A 6,908-nucleotide genomic window follows, 5' to 3' on the forward strand; every position below is an offset into this window, starting at 1 on the left:
GCCTACCTGGCTAAGTGGTATTGGTTCTCCTCATGGGCGAGGGAGAGAGATTCCTCCCCCTGATCCGCTCCACTCTAGCTGGTCCTGGACTACCTCCTGTCCCTTAGAACCCAAGGCCTGACTCCCTCCTCGATCAGGGTGCACCTGGCGGCCATTTCGGCCTTCCACCCTCCAGTGGCGGGACAGTCAGTGTTCTCCCACCACATGACTTCCAGGTTTTTAAAGGGGTTGGACAGAGCGTTCCCTTATGCTAGACCCCTGGTTCCTCCTTGGGACCTGAACCTGGTGCTGTCACGCCTCACGGGACCTCCCTTTGAGCCCTTGGCCACTTGCTCCTGGTCCCACTTATCTGAGAAAGTGGCGTTTTCGGATCCCCCACACACCTACTGTGGAATAGGCAGGAGCAACACATCTCGAAGAACACTAGTTATGGAACAGGTAATTGTCCTTTTCCCCCAAAGTGGTGTCTTTTTAATTTTTACACTCACGTGGGGACGATGTTGCGGGCTGAGACCTTGTGTTCTGGAAGCGCCTCCTTGCTCGCGGCTGTCAGCTCACAGTGGGCACGCCTGTCCCTTTAAACCGGGTGAAAGGGGGTGTTCCCATGGTGCCTAGCAGCGGGCGGCTTGGATTTTAAATCATAGTGGCCTGCGGCAAGAGCGGGACGAGGTCAGTGCAGGGCAGGGTTCGGGAGCCGCGGGCAGGGGCAGGATCACGAGCACGGTGGCTGGGAAGGGGGTGAAGTCGCCGGGCATGGTGGAGCCTGGGAAGGCAGCTGGGACTGGGCTGGGGCACTCACCAGCAGCAGCGCGGGAAGTGGAGCAATGTGGTCCCAGCCCGCTCCACTCTGCCAGCTCCCAGCCGCGGCACTCCGCTTCCAACCGCCAGTGAGTTCGGTGTGCAGGGAGGTTAGGGAAAGGTGTCCCCCCCACTCACAGGTGGCAGGAAGTGGAGCAACGCGGCCCCAGCCTGCTCCGCTTCCCTTGCCCGGGCCCCAGCCGTGTTGCTGGGGCGGGGGGATTGGGGAAAGGTCCCTTCTCTCCCCCCAAAATCACCAGCAGCAGCGGGAAGCGGAGCAGCCCGGCCCCAGCCCGCTCCACTCTGCCAGCTCTCAGCCGCGCGCTCTGCTTCCCGCCGCCGGTGAGTGTGGGGAGGTTGGGGAAAGGATGCCCCCCTGTACTCACCGGCGGCGGGAAGCGGAGCGACGTGGCCCCAGCCCGTTCCGCTTCCCTTGCCCCTGCCCCTACCCCAGCCATGTTGCTTGGAGGGTGAGGGCTGGGGAAAGGTCCCCCCTCTCCTGCACTCACCGGCGTCGGGAAGTGGAGTGCCGTGGCTGGGACCAAGTGCGGGGCCCCACGCCGGGACGCGAATTGTCTTGCGCCCCGCCCGCCCCCGTGCCCCAGCCCCGCCCCCTCACTGCCCCATTGGATCCCTCCCCAAATCCCCTCTCTGGCCCCGCCCCCTCAGCCCCCCCCCATTGGATCCCTCCCCAAATCCCCGCCCTGGCCCCGCCTTTTCCCCAAGCATGCCACATTCCTCCTCCTCACCCCCCCTCCCAGGCTTGCACTGATCAGCTGTATGGCTGCACAAGCCTGGAGGGAGGGGGGAGAAGCAGGACGTGGCTTTTTTTCCCGCTCCGCCAGCAGCCCCGGACGTTGCAGGGCCCTCTTAGGCGCGGGGCCCCATTCTGGGGAATCAGCTGAATCGGCTTAAAGCCGGCCCTGGCTGGGAGCTGGCGGAGTAGAGCTGGCTGGGGCCGGGCTGCTCCGCTTCTGCCGCTGCCGGTGAGTGAAGGGGGGGATCCCTTCCCTCAAGCCCCCTCCCCTGAGCGACACGGCTGGGGCTGGGGCTGGGGCTGGGGCGAGGGAAGCGGACAGGGCTGGCGCTGACTTTTTTGCCGCCCCAAGCCAAAAAAAACAGGGCTCAGGGCGGCCGGACCCGGAGGCAAAGCCAAAAAAAAAAAAAACAACCCAGGGCACAGGGCAGCCGGACCCGGAGGCAAAGCAAAAAAATCCCGAAAACCCTGGGCGCAGGGCTGCTGGACCCAGAGGCAAAGCAAAAAAACCCCCAAAACCCTGGGTGCAGGGTGGCTGGACCCAGAGGCAAAGGGAAAAACCCCCGAAAACCCTGGGCGCAGGGCGGCTGGACCCAGAGGCAAAGCAAAAAAAAAAAAAAAAAATAGGACAGCCGTACCACCCTAGGATTGGACGGAATGCTGCCCCTTAGAATCTTCTGACCCAAGCACGAGTTTGCTTGGCTGGTGCCTGGAGCCAGCCCTGGAAGCAGAACAGTCTGCTCCCCGTCTCCTGCTAATCCCCTGGGCCACTCTGGGCTTGTGGGCCCCCAAAAGTGCCCCCCACAGCTCCTGCCTCCCAGACCCTCCGGGTCTTCGGCGGTGGGACTTTCAGTGCCGCTGAAGACACCCGGAGTGAGTGAAGGGCCTGCCGCCAAAGACCCGGAGCGCTGCCGTGTGAGTAAAAGTGCCGCAGTGGGTGGCACCTTTTTTTTTTTTTTTTTTTTTTTGTATTGCTCCCCCTGTTCCATCCACCTGGCTACACCACTGCTTCCAAGGGGCCAGGCATTCAGCGGGGCAATGCGGCCCCAGGACATTCACCAGCACCGGTGGCTCCGGCACCGCAAGGCCCTTCAAGCCCTGAGCTAAGTGGTTTGAGTGCCGATGAAGGGCTGGAGGAGATCCTAGAACAGCCCTCCACGCCAGACACTTTTGAGGCGGCAAAAGACCTCATCGAGCTGTCAGCGGCAAGCCCCCTCCCTAGCAAGGAGAAGCCTCTGGTACCATCACCAAGGGTGCCGTTCAGAAGGAAACTGGCAATGGTGCGCCGCTCGAGGTCACCACCCTGGCACCGGTCCCGGCACCGGTCCGAGTCGAGCTCAGTCTCCGTGGACTCCCAGATGACCTTGACCCAGCCAGACTTGGTGGCACCGGAGCTGAGCCAACATGCGGCACCTGCCCCATCGGTGCACCGCTCTACAAGACGATCTGGCACCAACTACAAGACAGTCTGGCAAACCCCGGCCTCCAGCACACCAACGGCCAAGAAGGTAGAGAGGAAGTACTTCGCCCCTTCCAAGGGCTAAGAGTTCCTATTTTGTCATCCGGCTCCCTGTTCTTTGGTCGTCTCAGCCGTTAATGAACGAGAGCATCATGGCTAGCAAGCCCCGGCCCCCAAGGCCAAGGAGGCTAAACGGTTGGACCTCTTCGGAAGGAAGGTGTACTCCTCTGGGGGCCTCCAGTTACAGTTTGCAAACCAGCAGGTGATCCTGAATAGGCATAATTTTAACTCCTGGGTAGCAGTTTCAAAATTTAAGGACCGCTTACTCCAGGGCTCTTAACCTGAGTTTACGGCCCTCGTAGAAGAGGGAAAGGCAGTAGCCAAGCCCTCTTTGCAGGCCTCTTTGGACTTGGCAGACGCTACAGCCAGAACGATCGCCTCGGGTGTGGTGATGCGGCACTCAGCGTGGCTTCAGGCTTCAGGCCTCCCATCAGAGATCCAGAATACCCTCCAGGTCCTCCCCTTCGAAGGGTATGGCCTCTTTTCAGATCAGACTGATGCCAGTCTGCACAGCCTCAAAGACTCCCGGGCCACCCTCAAGTAGTTGGGAATGCACACCCCGGCGACTCAGAGGAAGCCGTTCAAGCCTCAGCCACCTCAGCAGCGGCAGTACACACCTAATCAGGGCCAGGGCAAGCCCCAGCCCACCAATAAGCAGGGGTTTTGAAGGTGCACTTGAGGACAGCGTACCAACCCAGCTCCTGGATCCTTCCCCATGTTTCTTGAACCAGTTGTCCCACTTCTACCTTGCATGGTCCCGTATAACATCAGACCATTGGGTCTTACGCATGGTACAAGTGGGATACACACTGCAGTTCTCCTTCCCTCCTACTCACCCCCTTCCCCGTCCCTCTTCAGGGACCCCTCTCATGAGCAACTCCTTATGCAGGAGGTTCAGTCACTCCTCGAGGCAGGTGCGGTGGAGGAAGTCCCTTGGGAACTAAGGGGGAAAGGGTTTTACTCCCGTTATTTTCTCATCCCCAAGGCAAAGGGGGCCTTTGGCCCATTTTAGACCTCCGCGGTCTCAACAAATTCTTAGTCAAGGTCCGCTTCCGTATGGTCTGCCTGGGCACTATTATCCCGTCCCTGGTTCCAGGGGATTGGTACGCTGCCCTCGACATGAAAGACGCGTACTTTCATATCGCCATTCACCCTGCTCACTGGCAGTTCCTGCGGTTTGCCATAAACCAGCACCATTACCAGTTTACAGTCCTCCCATTCGGCCTCGTGGCAGCCCCCGACATGTTCACGAAATGCATGTCAGTAGTGGTAGCCTTTTTGCGAAAGAGGAGAATACGGGTATACCGTACCTCAACAATTGGCTCCTCGCGGGTCGGTCCGAAGAGGAGGTCCGTTCCCATGTGACAGTGGCCCTGAACACATTCCACAGGCTGGGTCTCCTCGTCAACGTGCCCAAGTCTTCCCTGATACCAACTCAAAGGCTGGAGTTCATCGGGGCAGTGCTGGACTCCGTGCAGGTGTGAGCGAGCCTCCCAGAACCCAGATTCCTGGCCATCCAGCGCATCGTAGAATCGATGCTAAGGTTTCCCACTACTACGGTCAGATGCTATCTGCAGCTTCTAGGGCACATGGCAGCGTGCACTTACGTGGTCAAGTACGCTCGTCTGAGATTGAGAACCTTACAAGCGTGGCTCGCCCAATTGTATCACCCGAGCAGAGATCCCTTAGACCTCGTCGTGACGATTCCTGCCCAGGTGTTGGACTCCCTGTGCTAGTGGCTGAATCGGCTGGTAGTATGCAAGGGTATCCCCTTCGCCGCGCCGCAGCCTGCTCTGACACTAGTGACAGACGTGTCAGACCTCAGCTGGGGGGCTCATTTAGGGGACTTAAGGACACAGGGCCTGTGGTCCAGGGATGAAGTGTTGCTCCACATCAATGTGAAGGAGCTCAGGGCGGTTTGTCTAGCCTGCCAAACCTTTCATGCTACTTTGGAAGGTCACAGTGTGACAGTTCTGACAGACACCACCACTGCCATGTTTTATATAAACAAGCATGGCGGAGCCCGCTTCTCTCCCCTCTGCCGCGAGGCTCTTCTACTGTGGGACTTCTGTATAGCCCGCTCCATCCATCCTGAAGCATCATACCTCCCGGGAGCACGGGACGAGCTGGCGGACCGCCTCAGCAGGTCGTACCGCATGCACAAGTGGTCGATGAGGTCGGACATCTTGCAATCGGTCTTCCAGAAGTGGGAGTTTCCTCAAATGGACTTCTTTGCCACCAAGGACAACAGCCAATGTCCACAGTTTTGTTCGTTCCAGAACCACAGTCTGGGCTCGGTCGTAGATGCGTTCGCGATCCCTTGGGGCAGGAGTCTGAAGTATGCCTTTCCTCCACTCCCGCTCATCCAGAGAGTCCTCCTCAAAGTTTGCAGGGACAAGGCGACGATAATTTTGATCCGCATCAACACTGGTTTACGACCCTGCTAGAGCTGTCAGTGGCCGCCCCGATTGCCCTGCCCCTGCACCGGGATCTCATCACACAGGACTGCGGGTACCTGCTCCACCTGGATCTACAGTCTCTGCATCTCATGGCGTGGAAACTCTGTGGCTGAACACTATGGAGAGCGGTGCTCTCTTCCGGTAAGGCAAATTCTCCTTGGCAGTCAGAAACCCTCCACTAGGGCTACCTACCTAGCTAAGTGGAAAAGATTCTCCTGCTGGTATGAGCCTAAGAAGGTACAGCCGCTCCAGGCCACCATTCCAGTCATCCTAGAATACCTCCTACACCTCAAGCATCAAGGTTTCGCCCCTTCCTCAATCAGGGTGCATCTGGAGGCCATTTCAGTGTACCACCCGGGGGAATCTGGGTGTTCGGTGTTTTCTAACCCCATGGTAGTGCAGTTCCTCAAGGGACTGGAGATGGTGTTCCCTTACTCACGCCCGCCAGTCCCACCCTGGAACCTAAATTTGGTCCTCTCCAAGCTCATAGGCCCTCCGTTTGAGCACCTCGCCTCCTGCTCTCTCCTCCACCTCTCCTGGAAGGTGGCATTCCTGGTGGCCATTACGTCCGCAAGGAGGGTGTCTGAATTGAGGGCCCTCACCTCGGAGCCCCGCCTTATATAGTCTTTTATAAGGACAAGGTGCAGCTCAAGCCGCACCCTAAATTCTTCCCTAAAGTAGTCTCGCAATTTCATATGGGCCAGGACATTTGTTTGCCAGTGTTCTTTCCTAAACCACACACGGACCTGAGTCACAGTAGCCTGCACACTCTGGATGTCCGACAGGCGCTGGTGTTCTATTTGGAGCAGACCAGACCTTTCCGCAAGTCAACACAGTTGTTTGTCACCATAGCCGACAGAATGAAAGCTCTTCCGGTCTCGGCGCAGCGTATATCATCATGGATTGCGGACTGCATTCGCGCATGCTACAAGCTCGCCAAGGTTCCAGCCCCGGCGATCACGGCACACTCGACCAGGGCGCAAGCATCTTCAACAGCTTTCCTGGCGCAGGTCCCGATCCACAAGATTTGTAAAGCAGCCACCTGGTCCTCAGTGCACACTTTCACAGCCCCCTACATGGTCAATCAGCAGGCCAGAGATGACGTGGCAGTCAGCAGGGCTGTTCTCCAATCAATTGTTCCATGACTCCTACCCTCCTCCGATAGTAAGCTTATGAGTCACCTAATGTGGAATGGATGTGAACAAGCACTCAAAGAAGAAAAAACGGTTACCTATCTCTCGTAACTGTTGTTCTTCGAGATGTGTTGTTCATGTCCATTACACTCCCCACCCTCCTTCCCCAGTCGGAGTCACTGGCAAGAAGGAACTGAAGGGGGGTCAGGTCGGCAGGGGTATATATGCACCGGCATGGAGGG

The sequence above is a fragment of the Trachemys scripta genome, chromosome 10 (assembly GCF_013100865.1).
Source record: "Trachemys scripta elegans isolate TJP31775 chromosome 10, CAS_Tse_1.0, whole genome shotgun sequence".
Taxonomy (NCBI): Eukaryota; Metazoa; Chordata; order Testudines; family Emydidae; genus Trachemys; species Trachemys scripta.